This window comes from Cornus florida, unplaced genomic scaffold (assembly GCF_030987335.1).
Source record: "Cornus florida cultivar Cherokee Brave unplaced genomic scaffold, ASM3098733v1 CherokeeBrave_3.0.0_Hap2_Chr06, whole genome shotgun sequence".
NCBI lineage: Eukaryota > Viridiplantae > Streptophyta > Magnoliopsida > Cornales > Cornaceae > Cornus > Cornus florida.
The window spans coordinates 2,546,025-2,564,157 of NW_026775576.1; the positions used below are offsets into that span (position 1 = coordinate 2,546,025).

General features: G+C 35.0%; 1 long non-coding RNA gene across 3 annotated transcripts; it reads left to right on the forward strand.

Moving 5' to 3' along the window:
• Nucleotides 1–903: 903 nt before the first annotated feature.
• LOC132311055 (uncharacterized) lies at nucleotides 904–17,699 on the forward strand. 3 transcript variants are annotated; one of them, XR_009482806.1, is made up of 8 exons: nucleotides 904–979; nucleotides 1,088–1,205; nucleotides 2,873–2,967; nucleotides 16,002–16,173; nucleotides 16,299–16,455; nucleotides 16,532–16,738; nucleotides 16,856–16,945; nucleotides 17,058–17,699. It is a non-coding gene; the product is annotated as an uncharacterized LOC132311055 (long non-coding RNA). The 3 variants fall into 3 exon arrangements; XR_009482805.1 differs by having other exon boundaries at nucleotides 1,074–1,205; nucleotides 2,892–2,967; nucleotides 17,058–17,697; XR_009482804.1 differs by having other exon boundaries at nucleotides 2,892–2,967; nucleotides 17,058–17,696.
• The last annotated feature ends 434 nt before the right edge of the window (nucleotides 17,700–18,133 follow it).

Genomic DNA, 18,133 nt, shown 5'->3' on the forward strand with positions numbered 1-18,133 from the left:
TTGAGCAGACGTGTTTAAACGGTGAAACTCCGTGAATGAAAAAGATTCAAAATGAGAGAAGATGAATAGTGGAAGAAATAGTGTCGAAAACTGAGCCCCGAGCAGAAAGATATGCCCCGAACAAGTTCTACGGCAACCGGGGCCAAAAATCTTAAAACTGGAGAAAAACAACCAGAAGGAAATTCTAAGAGTACGCGACTCAACAAAAAGTGAAAATGAATCCCGTACGAGGATCCAGGCTCAAAACGAGACATTTAGCAATAACTTTTATTAATTGCATAATGGCCCATCCAAAAAGTGAAAACTGCATAACTGGCCCAAAATGAAAATATCTTCCCAGAAATATTTTCTTAGAAACCCCTGAAATAAAATATATCTTCAAAAGATATTTATGAAAAAAACCCCAAGAAAAGAATAAGTTTTCAAAGAACTTTCGTCCATGTCCCTATGGACACCGGTAGCAACCAGTGTACTTTTCTGCAAAAGTAAATATACGTATTTCGTGGAAACCACTTAAAATGAAGATACATGAAGTCAAAAACCAACTCCAAACATAAGAAGTGTGGTTATGCCAAAAAGTGACAAACGGGGAAAAGACGAAGTAAGGAAAATGACGAAATAGGGAAAAGGACGAAATGAATATTGTCCGGAAAAAAAAATGTGGAAATGACGCAGTCCTCAAAGGAAGTTGTCAATCCAAGAAAAAGCATCTCGAAAATCATTCCAGAGCACTCGAGATGACACTAAGTGATGAGAAACTGAGCTCAGAAAGGAAAAGATCAATGGAAAAAAATATCCGTGAAAATCTGAGGAAAAGAAAAAGAAGGAAAATGACCGGGTCATTACAACATTCTAAAACTGGTGGCTTAGTTTAGAAAGACAAAGTCATTGTTACGGCACACATAGAGAGAGAAAGAGTCATCGTTGTGGGTTTCCAAAACCTCGTCTACATTAACAGATTGGACGAGAATTTTTTTAGGTTAGTAACTGTTCACCTTCTGATTTTGATTACCTGTGTATTTTTTTTTTTTAATTTAAATTATGAATTTACCATATTTGTCAACGTGCCCTAGCTTTGTTTATGCAGAGTCGATAGACGACTTTCTTCGTGAAAGCCCTAGCTCCTTGCCCCCGAGCACTGGACATCGTGAAAGCCTTAGATAGCTCCTTACCTCCTCCTTATAGCTTTCTGAAGTCTAAACAAGGTGTGCTCCTAACTTCCTATGTTTGATTGTTTGAACTTTTTTGTTTTAAACTTTGAAATTTTTCTTTACTTCTTCTTTCCTTGGGCTGTTTTGCCACATTTATCTTCCAGATGCTCCATTTTGACTGGAATTGAGTTTCATAATTTTCTGGATGCTTGCATAAACTTGTTATATTATTGGTAAATTTTGTGCAAAAATGATGAAATGAAGATCCTAAATCCATTGATAAATTGAAGTTTGTTTCTAAATTTTGAATTTGAAAATAACAATGAGCATTGTAAATCAATTTGCAATGAAACATTTGAATTTGCAATGAATTATTTAAATGTCAGTGTGCTCTTTTATATTTTTGTATATATTATTTCTAAGTTGTGTTTAGCTTAATTCATTATTTCGATGAATGTGTTAGCTTAATGGATTAAATGGTAAAATTGGAAATTTGATAAGTTCTCCTGGTTAATTTTAATCTACTAAAGAAATAGTATACACAATCAGTTTAGGGAAAATGTGGTTTCTTGTGAACTTCCCCACCTTTAAAATAGAAAAAGTAATTATTTTATCTATTTTTTCTTCATTTCCAAAACAGCTTGTATGGCCACAAATAGTTCTTTGCAATAACATGGCTGAAATTGGAGTAATCTAATTACATAATTTTATTGTGTTATACTTTGTTTATAACAGTACGGTAGTTGTAAAGTGTTTTTCTGTCATAATTTGTCTCTCATTTTTAAAGATGTGGCGGAAGATGAGGAACAAAAATAGGATTGAAATGGGGTAAGATTTAAGATTTTAAATTTCTAGGAGAAAAAAAAAAAAAAGCAGTAAAGATTTAAAGAGTTATCTAGATGAAGTTGTGTTGGAGTTGTTAGAAAATAAGATGTAGAAATGAGAATATTTTTTCCATAGAACTGAAAATTTGAAAAGCAAAAGGCAATTCTTGAAAAGGTTATATACGAGTACTCTGTATAAAAAAAATGGTTAATTTCAGATGAATTTCTTTGTAGTCATAAATAAGTTACTCAACTGAAGCACCAAACAACAAATATGGGTGTAAGTTAGGTTTGGGTTGTAGGCAATTGACCCATTCTGGTGATGGGGATAGGTCCTTTCATTACATTGACATTATGTCATTTTGCAATTTTCAGTCCTTTCATTACAGTTTCCTTTTAGTTATAACTTAAGCAGTTTTAAATTTTTTTTTTTTTTTTAAACACTCTTATTACTATTTTGTTCATTGGTTGTCATCCCCTTGGCCAAAACATCTTTATGACAAATTTACACATATTTCCCTAAATTGATGCCCCTTTTGCTTCTTGATTGCGCCCGTTACTTATTTATGTTATTATTGTACAATTATATCCTAATTTTTTTAAAAAAAAAAACAAAAAAAACTCCGTAATAGTAATAGTTTGAAGGTTTACGATATGTGAATATTAAGGGTCATTTATGTGAATTGATTTCATATGGGTAAGAATTTCACAAAGCTTAATGCAGGAAAATTGCATCAGATAAATGGTGGTTTTGAAACTGAAACTCTCAACTAGCTTCCATAGTTCAAAGTCATTTAAATTTCTCTATAATGCTACGATAACTCATTCAGTCCAAAAATTTCTGTTTTTGTATGCTACAAGACACTGAGCTTGCTATGTTCTTGTTATTGCTGATAGTGTGACCACTATAATTCAGGCTTTGTCCCGGTTTCCTTCGCATTAGCAATCAAGAAGGGGATAATTCGCATTTGATTGGCTAATATTCTCTGAAGGTATTGATGATTGCTATTCCTGCTTTTTATTTTTATTTTTTTCTATGCATTTAAAATTATTCCTTATGAGTTTTATTAGTTGATCAATATATTCTACTTGTTGCATGATAGGTAAATCAACTTTGGTATATCATCTTGTTGAATTGTCAGCTCTTACAAATAATCGTGTCGCAATATGATTTTATTTTGATTAATGCAAATAATTTATTTATGTTCATGAGGAAATTTTGGAGATTGAACTATTACCTGTTACTTTCTTGCTGTACACAATGGACCCATCTTGCATAATGATATTTTACTAAAAATTTACGATCATTCTTAGGAACCCTAGCTACAATTTGTTGAGGAATTTGTTTTAACGGAGTAGTCATGATTTTTTTTTTGTACATGTTACTTTTTTATTCTTTTCAAATACCTTGACTAAATTGTTATCATGTTTACCAATAATATATTTCTTATCTATATATTTTATTTAGGTTACTTGATGTAATATCATGGATAGAAGTTGGATAACTCAGTCAAGGTACTTTAGATTGTAGTTTGATTAGGTTACTTAATCTAATAACTACAATTTAAGAAATTTGATTTTTTATATGCATTACTATGCAAATAGGTTAAGTTCAGCATACTTGCGTGGAGTTAAAGAGTTTCTAGATATCTCATTTGAGCGAGTTGGGAAGGATGGGCATATATATTGTCCTTGTACTGATTGTGGCAATTGTAGAAAAAAAAACACGTTCTGAGATGAGAGATGATTTGGTGTGCAATAAGTTTATTCAGTCATACACAACTTGGTTTTATCACGGGGAAGAAATGTTGTCATCTTCTCGGCAAACTGATGTACACACAACACATGACGATATCAATGCAAACAAAAATGATGATATGCATGGACTCTTACATGAGGGTTTTGGTGTTCCAATTGAAGGGAGAGCAGAGACCAACGGAGAAAATGATCAGCACCAAAGGGTGTCAAATGAAGAGTTAGTAAAATTTTATAGGCTATTGGAAGATGCAAACCAAGAGTTATATCCTGGGTGTAAAAAGTTTTCAAAGTTATCCTATGTAGTGAAGCTATATTTAGTGAAGACTAAATATAATTGGAGTGATAAATCATTCACTGATTTGTTAAAAGTGATAAAAGATGGATTACCAGATGGCGAGACATTACCAAAATCCTTTAATGAAATAGAGAAGATGATTGGTGACCTGGGTCTTAAATATGATAACATTCATGCATGTCCTTCTGATTGTATGTTGTATTGGAAGGAGCACTTTAATGATGAAATGTGTCATAATTGTGGCAAGTCAAGGTGGAAAGTTTTTGATTCAGAAACTGAGGGCAATACAAGTACATCATCCTCATCAACAAATAAAAAAATTCCTGCTAAAGTTATACGATATTTTCCTTTGAAGCCAAGACTCCAAAGATTGTTCATGCCGAAGAGCGAATCAAGGATGGATTGATGAGACATCCCGCTGACTCCCCAGCATGGGATAGCTTTGATAAAAGATACCCAACATTTTCTAGTGATCCTCGGAATGTCAGGCTTGCATTAGTAACTGATGGGTTTAACCTATTCAAGACCATGAGTGTTGCACATAGTACATGCCCTGTTTTGATACTCGTGTATAACATACCCTCATGGATGTTCATGAAACAGCCTTATTTTATTCTATCAACCTTGATACCTGGCCCTAAGGGACCTAGAAATGATATTGATGTCTATTTGCAGCCTTTGATAGAGGAATTAAAAGAGTTGTGGGTTGATGGGGTGGAAACTTATGATGCTTTAAGAAATGAGATGTTCCGTATGCATGCAACGTTGTTTTGAACTCTTTCTGACTTTCCTGGTTATGCAATGGTATCCGGTTAGAGTACAAAAGGGTATTTGGCTTGTCCTAGTTGTAACAAAGACACTTGCTCTCATTTCTTAGATCGTAGCAAGAAAATATGTTATGATGGGCATCGTTGTTTTTTTGAAAAAGATCATAAATATAGGCCCTGTAAATCAGCATTTGACGGCACTGAAGAGGTAAGGTGTGCGCCGCCTATGTTATCTGGACCACAATTGTTACATGAATTAGAGGGCCTTAAATTTCCACCATTTGGAAAGAGTGTTAATACAATGAATAAAGATCGGAAGCGTGAAGATCGGACGCGTCCGCCATACAATTGGAAAAAAAAGAGTATATTCTTTCAATTACCATATTGGAAGTATAATCTTCTGCGTCACAATCTAGATGTGATGCATATTGAAAAAAATATATGTGACAATATACTTCACACATTGATGAATGATCAGAAAGGGAAGGATGAATTAAAAGCAAGACTTGACCTACAGGATATGGGAATAAGGCCTTCACTTCACCCACAAGAACGTGATTCAAACAAATTTTATTTGCCTCCTGTAAGTTTCACGCTATCTTTACTTGAAAAGAGCACATTATGTCGAGTGTTGAAAAATGTTAAAGTTCCTGTGATGACCTTGAAATTTTAAACCCAGTGTGTCCTGTGATGAACCAAAAGATGACCCGATAACGGATCCGAAATATGGAAGTGAAGGAAGCAAAATGGCCTCAAGAGATATACGTCATCCCTAAGGCACCAAAGTGACTCCTTATGAAGCCATGGAACTCTAATGAGCCAAGAAATGAAGCAAGAATGCCTAACCAGAAAAGAAATGAACCAAGGGCAAAATGGTCATTTCATACTGAAATTGGTGCCACCGTGTACACCATTGGAAAGACAACAAAAAATGAAAAAATTTAGATTCAAGAATTGCCTGATTCTGAGTCTGAACGGAAAAGATATGAAATAAAAACAAAGTGGCCTTCTCCGTCTAAGAGTTATCACGAACCTATCTCACTAAAACTGGAATAACTCACACTATAGATTGAGTCTTGATGAGTGGTTGGCACCATTAGAGAGCTAACTTCAAGCTCTTGAACTTAGACTCAAGAATGAACCAATTTGGGCAAGAAATAAAGAGATATGGTCTTCCAAAGTTGGAACAACAAGGTTGTCCAAGAGAAAGTGAGAACGGGTGGTTCCAGGGAGAATCAGCCGACCGAAATGTAACCATTAGCCGACCGAAACTCAACCGTCGGCTGGCCAAACCCCCATGGTCAACCGACCGAAATGCCTAAAATCTCAAAAAAGCTATTGGAATGGTCTCGAGGGATTTGTCAGCCGACCGATGAAGCTCCATCAACTGACCGACACACCTGCTGCTGCTATGAAAAGCTGCTACAATGTGTGGAAATGGTGCTTGGTCCATCTCCAAGGTTCTACATGCTCTCTATATGATCCAAACACATTTCAAAACATTTCCTAGCCTCATTCAAGCATCTAAAACATGCCAAATCAAAGAGGAACTCAATTGACACCCTAAATGCAAGGTTTTTGCATAAAAACTTATAAAATTGCCCAAAAATAGTTCTAAATTTGAAACTCAAGAGTCTTATGCAATGTGGATATGCACGCAAACATAAAAAGACATTTAGTAAGCGTCCCAATGGTCCACGGCCTCAAAATGATCCCAATGCAAAATATGACCTCTCAACGGCCAAAAATGCCTAAAAATGCAATAAATGGAACCAAAATGCAAAACCTAGAATGAAATGGTGTTTGGCCCTTGGCCACACCTCATACATGATCATAGAAACCCTACGAAAGAAAAAGAATGGAATTCCCACACCCGATGCAAAAGTTATGAGATAATGACTTAGCATTTTCCAATATTTTCATAATGAACCTTGAAAACAAAAGTGCATGGTATACAAGATACATGTCATTGGCCTCCGGCCTCATCTTATACATGTCAAATACATTAAAATGAGTCTACTTATGTACACTTTACATATACAAATAAAAGAATATGAATTTAGACAAATAAGGCTACAAAATGGCATTTCATTCCAACTTTTACAAGAATTGAAAACCTTCAAGGCTACAAATCATCCAAGCAATATGAGATCTCGAACCTTGATTCCTGTACCTGAAAAATTTCCCCACTACGTGGGTGAGTAACATAAAGCTACTCGCAGGAGATGAGCATGCATCGACCTAGCATTTTACAAATTTATCACCTTAAGGTGAAACATGTTAAAGGGGCTCATGCCACCTAATGTCTAGGTCACAGTGAGACTCAAGGAGTATCCTAAGCTACTCATGCAGTTGAAATGAACAACGACATACAAGTACACATGCTCACAAGCATACTAAACCGTATTAAAATATGATACACGACATTCAAGTACACATGCTCATAAGTATACTAAATCATGTTAAACGAAATAAGTAATATCTAGCATACATACACAAGTTTAAGATATATGTATAGAGCACTCACAAATCAGGTATACAAACACAAGTATACTAAGCTAAACAAGTACGCACAAGATAAGTATACATGGTACAAGTATACGAAGCTTAACAAATACGCACAAGACAAGTATACATGGCACAAGTATACTAAAATGAAACATGGAGCAAGTATACAGGTTCAAGTATACTAAATAGGATCCAAATACCCAAAGTAAGCATTGATTCTCAAGCTACAAGTAATCCATGATTAACAACTCGAAATTAAATGCGAAATTAAATAATGGAAAGACTAGGATCCTTGGCTACAGGCCAATCAAGTTATTCCGGGTTACTAGCCCGTAAGGTACTACCTAGTGCGCACGTGTATAAGTTATTCCGGGTAATTACAATCCACAAGGTACTACATACTGCTCACTTCATATGACTTAGGAAACTCATGAATCCGTACTAGGGCCAGGCCCTAGCCATCATATGAATATGATCTTTACAAGCCTCCAAAAACAATAAGTTCAAAACTTATGCAAAATCAATAAGTTAAACTAAACTTATACGTTTCAAATAATGTCTAGGAATCAATTTACATGCACAAGTAAGGTTGAATCACAAAGCAAGAATATTTTACAACAATTGAACCACATTACCATCCTAAGCCACAAGTACTAAATAAGCTACAATTTAGTAACAAGCTCCTAAGGTAAGCAATTGTAATATTCTGACAAGTTATATACCTACACAAGATATATTTAAACGAGCTATTTAAAACAATGATATCACCTATCATGCTAAGTCAAATTACCATCTTTAGGGGCTATAAGTACTAATTCTACAACAAGTTAGTAGCATGCTTACAAGGTAATTAAACGGACCACATTTCAAGGAATTATCATCCTATTACATCCAATATCAATTTAAGTAACTAATACACTTAAAACAAAATTAATTAAGCTAATTAATTAATTTTTTCTCTACATTTTCAAATATATCCAAATATCCCCAATTTAATATATGTTAAAGAACTCACCAAGACCTACTTAAATATCACATTATAAGTTGATTTCATACTTGATACAACTATGTGAATTAATCTTTCACTAAAGATAAATATTAAATAAATTTCACAATTCTTAATTAAATGCCCCAAATTTAATATATGATAAACAACTCACAAAGGCCTAATTTACTAGCATATCACAATTTAATTCTAAACTATATACCATCATTAGAATTAAATCCTAAACAAAGAAAATAGATAAATTAAATTCTAAAAAAATGAACAAGGCATGCTCACAAGTTGTATATGCTTATAAAACAATTAATACAACAATAATATAAACCTAAGACATCCCCTACCTCAATTTGAGATGAAAATCTTAAAAGCCCACCGAAAAAAAGGTGCTCCGAATTTGACGATACCGGAGGGTTTTGTCGGGGACAACACGATCTACATGAACCCACAAGAAGCCCCATCAAAATAACAACTTGGCTTTAAACCCGAACTTAAGAAACGGTTAGACATGAATTTTAATAAGGGGGAAAGGTAGAGCACGTCGAGGGGAACAACAAACGTTAAGGTCGAAGACTTTTCACTAAGGAAATCAAGTGGAGGAGAAGAAGAAAAGGTGGCAGCCATATGGGCATCCATGGCTGCGGGCCAAGAGAGGAAGAAGATGAAGAAAATCTGATTTTTTCTTCTTTAAGTCCCCTATTTACAGAAAATCTCAAAAAGTGCCCCGAAAGGGTCCCGTCGGGTCAAGAAAAGTGGATTTTGAGCAAACATGCTCAAACGGAAAAACTCTGTGAACCAAAAAGATTCTAAATAAGAAAATATGAATAAAGGAAGAAACGGCGTCAAAAATTGAGTCCCAAGCAGAGAGATATGCCCCGAACAAGTTCGGCGGCAACTAGGGCCAAAAACCCTGAAACTGGAGAAAAATGACCAGAAGGAAATTCTATGAGTACACGACTCAACAAAATGTGAAAATGAATCCCATATGAGGATCCAGGCCCAAGACAAGATATTTTTGCAATTACTTTCGCTAATTGCACAATGGCCCCTACAAAAAGGGTTAACTGCAAAACTGCCCCTGAATGAAAATATCTTCCAAAAGATATTTTCTTAGATAACCCTGAAATAAAATATCTTCAAAAGATATTTACGAAAAATACCCTAAGAAAAGAAAATAATTCAAAGAACTATGCATCCATGCCTTTATAGACACCGGGAGCAACCAGAGTACTTTTTCTGCAAAAGTAAAGTTGCATATTTCGTGGAAACCACTTAGAATGAAGATACGTGAAGTCAAAAACCAACTCCAAACACAAGGAGTGAGGTTATGCCAACAAAGTGTCAAACGGGGAAAAGACAAAATAGGGAAGAGGACAAAACGGGAAAAAGGACGAAAAGTGAATAGTGTCGAAAAACAAAAAATGTGGAAATGACTCGGTCTTCAAAGGAAGTTGTCAATCCAAAGGAAGGAGTCTCAGAAACCATTTATGAGCACTCAAGATGACACTAAGCAACGAGAAACTGAACTCAGAAAAGAATTTTCAACGAAAAAAATTCGTCCGTAAAATTCTGAGGATAAAGAAAAGGAAGGAAATAACCGGGTCATTACAGTTCCAGATGGGTATGCATCTAACATTTCACGTTGTGTGAAATTGAAAGAGCGTATAATTAGTGGGTTGAAGAGTCATGATTGTCATATCTTGATGCAACAACTTCTAGCCATAGACATTCGTAGGATATCGCCTAAGAATATTTGCTTAGTACTTGTCGAGCTTAGTAACTTTTATCGAGAGCTGTGTTCAAAGACTCTTCGGCCTGAAGACTTGGATAAATTGGAACACAGGATTGTTTTAATACTATGTCAATTGGAAATGATATTCTCACCTGCCTTCTTTACCATAATGGTACATTTATCTGTTCATTTGGCTCACGAGGCAAAGATTGCAGGACCAGTGCAATACCATTGGATGTATCCAATTGAGAGGTCAAGATTTTTAATGAATTTTCATTTATAGTTTGTTTATTTTTTAATAATTATGATATTATTAAATTTCATTCTTTATATTTAGGTACCTTATGACTTTGAAAAATTACGTGCGAAATAGAAGTCATCCCGAGGGTTCAATAGCAGAAGGTTATTTGGCGGAAGAATGCTTGACTTTTTGTTCACATTATCTGACAAATATTGGGACGAGATTCGATAGGCCCCAAAGGAATTCCGATAATGTGCTTGATGGAGAGGAAGTGAATGATTTTGGTGCACAAGGCCGTTGTGACGGCCCAAGTTTTGTAAACTCAGTGCGTCAGTAATGACCAAAAGATGACCCGATAATGGATTCGAAATGCGAAAGCGAAAGGTGAAACAACGGCCTCTAGAGATACAATGCGTCTCTAAGACAACAATGTGACCCTCAATGAGGTCACGGAACCCAAAGGAAACAAATGCAGAAGTGTCGTTTCAAAAACGAACAAAAAGAACCTAGGGGCAAAATGGTCATTTTGCAAAAAGTGGATTCAAGTGCTATCGAGCACACCGCTGGGAAGAAAATAAAAAATTAATCATAATGGACTCAAGAATTTCTTTATTCAGAGTCCGGACGAAGGAGAAAGATCAAAAACAAAAATGATGTCGTGGCGGCCCGGCGAGGACAACCCACCACTACTGCAACTGAGAGTAAAAACGGGCATCTAAACGGACTTTTTTGGAAAAACTCAAAGAAGAAACCCCCCCCCCCCCTAAAATCAAGTTTCCTACCCCAAGCGTGAACGAAAACAAAAAAATGCTTTGTAAAATGCCCAGAATGCCCCCAAGAAAATCAGATCACGAGGAAAAAAAATAATCCGAGCTACTGCCCAAGTTTTGGAAATAGGGCTTCGGGAGGTTTTTAAATTGCTTAAATTGAAAAAGCAATCTTAAAATACACCCACAAGACCTTCGGAAGTTTTGGATCGGTCGTGATGATTTTCAAAAAAAAGTCAGTGAATAGTACCAACTACATTTGTACTAAAAATTTGCAAAACCTGGAAGCAAGGATTTTCTGGAAAAATATGAATTTTTGAGGGCCAAGATGATGTTTTCTGGAAAAGCACAAAAAAGAAACCCCCCTCAAAATCAAGTTTTATATATGACTCTTGAGAAAAAATGAAAAAAAATCATTATGAAATACCTGAAATGCCCTTGTAACAGAATAGGGTCAAACTAAAAAATATGCAACTTTAGGTTTTTGTTTTATCAAGGAAGGTATTGTTTGCCAAAGTGAGCATGCAAGTGTATGTAATATGATAAAATAGATGTGCTACAATGGCCTATGGCCTCATTACAATACATTTACAACATTTGACTTGTCAAACCTCCAAGTCAGAAAAATTACATTTCATAGACAAATCATGAACATGCTAACACTTGCATGTGAACAAGAATGCTTCTAAAGAAGCTCAACTCATCAAATCACCCAAGCAATTGTAATCTCCAATCTTGTATCCTGTACCTAAAATATGCCCTAGTATCATAGGGGTGAGTAACATAAAGCTACTCGTAGAAAATGAGCATGCATCGACCTAAAGTTTTACAAGTTACATGATTTAATTATTGTTGTTCATTCCACCTAACGTCTATGTCAAGGTGAGACTCAGGGAGCATCCTAGCTACCTAAGATCATTTCTAGCATCAATCACCTCATTCATGCAATTTTAACAACATAGGGTCATGCTTACACAAAGCAATAACATAGGAGCATACTTACACAAAGCAACAACATAGTGGTTCTCAAGGTTATCAACTTGAAGTCTAAAATACAACATCAACTAAATATAACAATTTAGCATAATTAGAATATCTAATACCACACATCAAGACATAGATTCTCTAAGTTATCAACTAGAAATCTAACAGTGAGAAATCAACTAAATATAACAATTTAGTATAGATGTACTTAACAACATCAAACCGCCGATAGCCAAAACCACAAGTCACAATATAAACATGATTGCAAACTTAGAATTGAATGCGAAAACAAATAGTGGAAGACTTGGACATCACGTCTCGGACAAAACCAAGACCAAATTAGTTATTCTGGGCATTAACCCACTGGGAAGACCACCCTAGTGCGCACTATCTCAATTGGGGAGAACTCATACTTCCCGCACTAAAGCCGAACTTTAGCCATATCACAGTAACAATGTCCCAAGACTCCAAAATAATTAAGTTAACAACTTATATACGTATTAAACAGTACATGAAACTACCTTCATGCATAAGTCGGTTGTAACCACACAACACATGCTCTAAATCCATAACTACTATAGGATGACAATGTCGAATCTTTAGAGCGTGATTCGTTACGCACTATAATAACATCACATGTCGAATCTTCAGTGTGCGATTCGTTACACGCTATAACAATATAATTCAATATTGGAACATAAACTCATAATTCCATTATAAGCCTAAAATCATGCCTTAAACATATTATCAATGTCAATTACATGGTTCAATCAATGGTGCAACAAGGTAGAATTTAATTACATCATGATAATTAAATCTCTCAATTCTAAAACAACTCTAAATGGTCCCAAATTAACATATGCTAGTACATAAGTCATAGTTATCACAAATATCAAGCTAAACACTCAATTAGGTCAACGGAACCCTTAATTAGATTTTAATTAATCATTTTAATTAAAATCTCTAGATTTTCAAACTTGTCCAAATGCTCTCAAATTAAAGTGTGTTAAACAACATGCCAAAACCTAATTTAGAAGCATACTACAACTTAATTTCATGCAAGGTATGGCCATGTACTTTAATCTTTCACAAAAGATAAATATTAATTAAAAAGAGTAATTCTTATTTAATTAATCCTAATTTAATATCTGTTAACAAACATATTAAAACTAGATTTTCTAGCATGCCACAATTCAAATCAAAGTTATATATCATCATGAATTTTAAATCTTATATAAAGAAATAAAAGTTAATAACTTTCAAGATTTGATACAAGGCATATATACCAGTTGTATAATCATGCTAAACACTCAATACAACACACACAAAAGCCTAAAACATTCCCTATCTCAATTTGAGATGAAAATCTCAAAAGCCATCAAAATGGAATGGCTCCGAATCCGACGAAGCTACTAGGTTTTGTCGGGGATAACGCCGTGAACATAACCCCCATGAAAGCCCCATCAAAATCATAACTTGACCTCAAAGCCAAACTCAAGAAATGGTCAAAACTAAATTCTAATAAAGGGGAAAGGTAGAGCATGGCGAGGGGAATAACGAACGTTAAGGCCGAAAACTTTCCATCAAGGAAAAGTGTACCAAAAGAGGAGAGAGAAGATGGCAGCACCCCTTGGGCTGTCATGGGAGCTCCAGGTCATGCATGAAGAGGGGAGAAGATGAAAAATGAAATATCTCACCCCTATTTTATAGAAATCTCAAAAAGTGCCCCGAACGGGCCCTACCGGGTCCGAAAAAGTAAAATTTGAGCAGACGCGCTCAAATGGCAAAACTTTGTGAACAAAAAAGATTCAAAATGATAAAATATGAACAACGGAAGAAACAGCGTCAAAAACTAAGTCCCGAACAGAAAGTTATGCCTAAAATAAGTTTGGCGCAAATTGGGGCCAGAAACCCTGAAACTGGAAAGCATTGACCAGAAGGAATTTCTAAGAGTACACGACTCCACAAAAAGTGAAAATGAATCCCGTACGAGGATCCAGGCTCAAAACAAGGCATTTAGCAATAACTTTCATTAATTGCACAATGGCCCCTCTAAAAAGTGAAAACTGCACTAATGGCCCAGAATGAAAATATCTTCCAAAAATATTTTCTTAAAAACCCCTAAAATAAAATATCTTCAAAAGATATTTATCAAAAACACCCCAAGAAAAGAAAATAATTTAAAAAAACTTTGCATCTATGCCCTTATGGACATTGGAGCAACCAGAGTACTTTCTTACAAAAGTAAAGATACGTATTTCATGGAAACCACTCAAGATGGAGATACATGAAGTCAAAAACCAACTCCAAACACAAGAAGTGCGGTTACGCCAACAAAGTGTCAAACGGGGAAAAGACAAAATAGGGAAAAGGACGAAAAGTGAAAAGTGTCGAAAAACGAAAAATGTGGAAACGACTCGGTCTTCAAAGGAAGTTGTCAATCCGCAGAAAAGAGTCTCAGAAATCACTCCAGAGCACTCGAGACGACACTAAGCGAAGAGGAACTGAACTCAGAAAGGAAAGACAACGGAAAAAAAAAATATCCGTGAAAATCCGGGTCATTATAGCCGTGCCTTGGGAAAACAAGAGTTCATTAATCTAGATGAGATGACTTTGGTGCAAGCTTATCGGTATGTTTTATTCAATTATCATGGAGCAGAACCATTCATTGAGTAAGATTAAGTTCCTCAATATATTACATGATTATATTCGTGTCAAACTTCATTTTGTTTAATAGGCAATATGTTTAACATTATATTTTCACAATGCAGAAAACATAAGAGATTTCTTAAGATGAGGCAGCGCTATTTAAAACCAAGACAATTAGAGAAGATGTCTCATGATTTATTTCACAAATGGTTTAATGAACGTGTAAGTATTTGAATTTTGTGTTGTTGGTGTATTATAGGTTTATGAAAAATTACCTTATTATATAAGTTATATCTTTAAGAATACAGTTACGAGATAGTGAAGATCCAATTCCTAATAAGCTGAGCTGGCTAGCACAAGGTGCAAACCCTGTCGCGAAACGGTTCAAGAAGTTTGTGATCAATGGTTTGAAGTTTCATGTTAGAGATGTTGAGAGACGGAGAAAGACTCAGAACAGTGGAGTTGTCATAAAGGTAGTGACATCTAGTTATGCAAGAGCCACCGATCAAAATCCCGTCACAGGAGATATTCAGTACTATGGTGTGCTGACTGATATCATTGAGTTAAATTACAATGTAAATAGGAAGGTGGTATTGTTTAAGTGTGATTGGTTTGATGTCTTGTCCAAGGGTAGAGGAATAAAGGAGGATGATTTTCAATTTAAGCTTGTTAATTCATCACGATTGTTGGGAACAGATGAGCCTTTCATTCTAGCATCTCAAGCTGAATAAGTATTCTATGTTGATGATATCATTGACAATGAGTGGAAAGTGGTTATTGGCGCAAAACCGCGAGACCTTTATGATATGGCAGAGCATGATATTGAATCTTATCAAGTTCAGGAGCCATTTCATGCATAACATGTGGATAACGACTTGGATGTACCTGATGAGAGCAGGTTTTGGACAAGAGCTAATTTGCTTGGAACAACTATAGAAGAAGATGATGATGTTGATGATGACCTTGATGAAGATGAGATTTAGGATGATTCCATATCTACTACTCAATGGATGTGAAACGTCTTTTTTGGATGTCAAATGTCTTTTTTGGATATTATAAGCTCTGATTCACTATATATATATATATATGCAACTTTGACAATAATATTGCAGTATCGTATTTTGTAGCATGCACATGTACGCTTCCCGTGAAAACTGATTTAGTTTTTTTGCGTGTTTATATATTTTTAATATGTTTTGAACTATTCTTGGCACATTATTTTTTATTTCTTTTTATTGATTTTTCCTGGATTGTGCACTGCCTTTTTTAAACAATTTGATTGCATTCTCTTAAATGAATTCTCACTTTTTTGTTTTCTTTTCTAGGAAGGATAAATAATAAGCTGACAAGGAAACGAACGTTTAGTGAAGTGGAAAAAGTGAGTGAACAAAATACTGAAGCTTCAACTTCAAAATCATCCTAACCACCGCCGAAGAAGAGACGAGGCCCAACATGATGCAAGAATGTCGTAAACGCGACAACCTTATTACCATTAAGGTACATATATATAGAGATCATCTTATATAGTTTACATAATTAGACTATATTCAATATGAAGGAGTAAAAAGGGTTTCTATCTTTATTTTTGTACTAAACATCTACAATTGTTAATTTTTGTTTAGGGTTAATAAGTTTGGATAGCCGATCGGCCCTGGAAGTGGTACATATACTAATTATTTGGGAACACTTGCCCAAAATGCTAATTTAGCTCCTTTGTGCTATAAAACTCGGTGGCAGATGCCTAAATGGCTGAAGGAGGATATGTGGAACGTTGTAAAGGTAAAACCCTTCAATGATATTAAAATAATTTTTATGGAAAAAGTGGATTAACATGCACCAATTATCACATTTTCAGGGAAAGTATGATGTGGGAATCATGTCAAAACATTGGACAATATCCTCCATCGGAAAAAAAAAATGGAGGGGGTACAAGTGTTAATTAAAATGTGAATATTACTCGGTTAGGGATACAAATGCAGAAAGATTGGCAAACCCACCACCTGATGTTGAAAAGGAGCATTGGGAATTTTTGGTTAGGCATTGGGGTACGCCTATGGCGAAGGTAAACCTCCATCTACCAATTTTGTTTAAAGTCAATGAGTTAAATTTATAATTTACCTGCTTTCAGTCATTACTTTAGGTGGAATGTTAGAACGTTTACTTTTCTCACTTTTTGTAGGAGGTCGGTAAAAAAGACAAAAAACGCCGTGGGAAGCAGATAATGATGCATACTATAGGGACAAAAAGCTTTGTATGTGTTTCTGCCGAGGTTAGTTGAAGTTTTGGCAATATAAATTATTTCAGTTCTTTTGTGGTTGAATGATTATAAATGTTAGTGGTAAATAATAATATATATCACAATGTCTATGTTTCTTTTATAGATTGAGGAAGACGAAGGTATTCAGCTTTCTCGTGCAGATTTATTCATTTGCACACATGTAAATAAGGATGGCAAAGCTACTGATGCTGCTGCTTCGGAGATGATTATAAGTTTTCATGCTTCCATTTTGCAAAAAGGGGGTCACGTGCCTTTAAGTGACCAATTTTTAAACTTTTTGCGGTGTATTAGGGGGTCACATGCCTTGAAGTGACCAATTTTTAAATCATCGGCCCTTGTGGAGGCATTTTAATTTCGTTGTTTATCATCAGCCCGTGTGGAGGCAATTTACTTTCTTGTATTTGTTGAAAAGCATGGGAGTATGGGATCATTGTATGTGGAGGCTTCTTGTTGATTGATTTGTGTTGTGGAGAAGTATTTGCTATTTGTTGTTTGTGTCAATGTGTCATTTAATTTCCATTAACACTTGTACTCTATTTGTTCTCTCATCTTTTCTATGTTTCTAAGTTTTATTGCTTCATCCTTGTTCTACACCTAGTAATTCTTGGGAAATTATGGACACAATGTGCCCAGAATTTTGATCTCACATAAAAATGATCGCATCTCATATGTTACTTAGGTTACACTAACACATAAACTGTATAAGTTTTAGGTCTTATAGTCATAGATAAGGAGTAAAAAATAGAGAAAAAAAAAACCAATGTACTTGATACTTAATGACAATATATAGTGTACAACTCATGGTATCATCTCTTTCTTGCCTCAAACTTGAAAGATAGTTCAGCTGACAAAATCAACTTTTCATCAATGAAATGATATTAAAATTTTTCGCATATGTTGCACCTCTCTTTTCACAAAAATTGTTGGTTAGGGACCTAGGGTTAAACATACTGTATTTCTATATCCTGATATTGACTGTATGGTGAAAAAAAAAACACACGGGAACAAAATTTGTTAACTTACAAAACAGAAATTGTTCAATAAAAAAACTGTGAGCAGAAACTATTTTCCTGGTTATCATAAAAAATATCCCTCTAGACTAGCCAATCCAATTGCACTTGAAAGATTGGTCTCTGCAGAAGGTTTAGGCTATTGTAAGGCCAAAATGCATTGATAGTG